Source organism: Oratosquilla oratoria, chromosome 1 (assembly GCF_046742065.1).
Source record: "Oratosquilla oratoria isolate Oo_2021 chromosome 1, ASM4674206v1, whole genome shotgun sequence".
NCBI classification, from domain to species: domain Eukaryota; kingdom Metazoa; phylum Arthropoda; class Malacostraca; order Stomatopoda; family Squillidae; genus Oratosquilla; species Oratosquilla oratoria.
In genome coordinates, this window is record NC_134777.1 from 95,426,211 (window position 1) to 95,427,080 (window position 870).

The following is an 870-nucleotide window of genomic DNA, read 5'->3' on the forward strand; positions in this document are numbered from 1 at the left end:
TTTTCCGAGTTCTATTATGCTACATTTTTTATGTTGAAATTCACTTCACACTTTTGACTCCAATCCCAGACTTTATCCAGGTCTTTCTGTAGGGATGCACAGTCTTCTTCTGTACTTACTCTCTTTAGTAGTTTCGCATCATCTGCAAAGAAGTTCATATAACATTTAACACCTTCATCCATGTCATTTATATATATAGCAAATATTATAGGAGCCAATACAGAGACTTGTGGGACTTCACTTATCATATCTTCCCAATTTTCTCCCGTTCAAGAAATCTTTCATCCATTCCAATAACTTTCCTTATATTCCAACTGTTGTTTCATTTTTTTCTTAGTAGCTTTTCTGTGGTCCTTTTTCAAATGCTTTTTATAAATCTAAGAAGGCAAAAACTGCCCATCCGTCCCTTTCTTCTATTATTTCTATTAGCCTAAAAAAAAAAAAAAGTGGAACGCTTCACGATTTTGTGTGTCATCCTTGCGCAGGGGCCGGCCATGCTAATCTCTGTATCGTTCCAATTTTAGTATATGTACCGCCGAAGCAGGCGTGTGTGTGTGTGTGTGTGTGTGTGTGTGTGTGTGTGTGTGTGTGTGTGTGTGTGTGTGTGTGTGTGTGTGTGTGTGTGTGTGTGTGTGTGTGTGTGTGTGTGTGTGTGAGAGAGAGAGAGAGAGAGAGAGAGGAAGAGAGAGAGAGAGAGAGAGAGAGAGAGAGAGAGAGAGAGAGATTCACCATGGTCTTTGGATGACGAGTTGTACTCGTGATCGACCGCTATTTCACTCCCGGAAGAGAGCTCAGAGCTCGTATATGACCGATCTATGGGTAATGCCGTGACCTTACGGACACACACCACTTTCTCATCTCTCTCTCTCT

The 870-nt window shown here is 41.3% G+C and overlaps 1 non-coding gene across 1 annotated transcript; it reads right to left on the bottom strand.

Moving 5' to 3' along the window:
- Nucleotides 1-440: 440 nt before the first annotated feature.
- On the bottom strand, nucleotides 441-546 carry LOC143033144 (U6 spliceosomal RNA). Its single transcript, XR_012967161.1, has one exon. It is a non-coding gene; the product is annotated as a U6 spliceosomal RNA (small nuclear RNA).
- Between the last annotated feature and the right edge of the window lie 324 nt (nucleotides 547-870).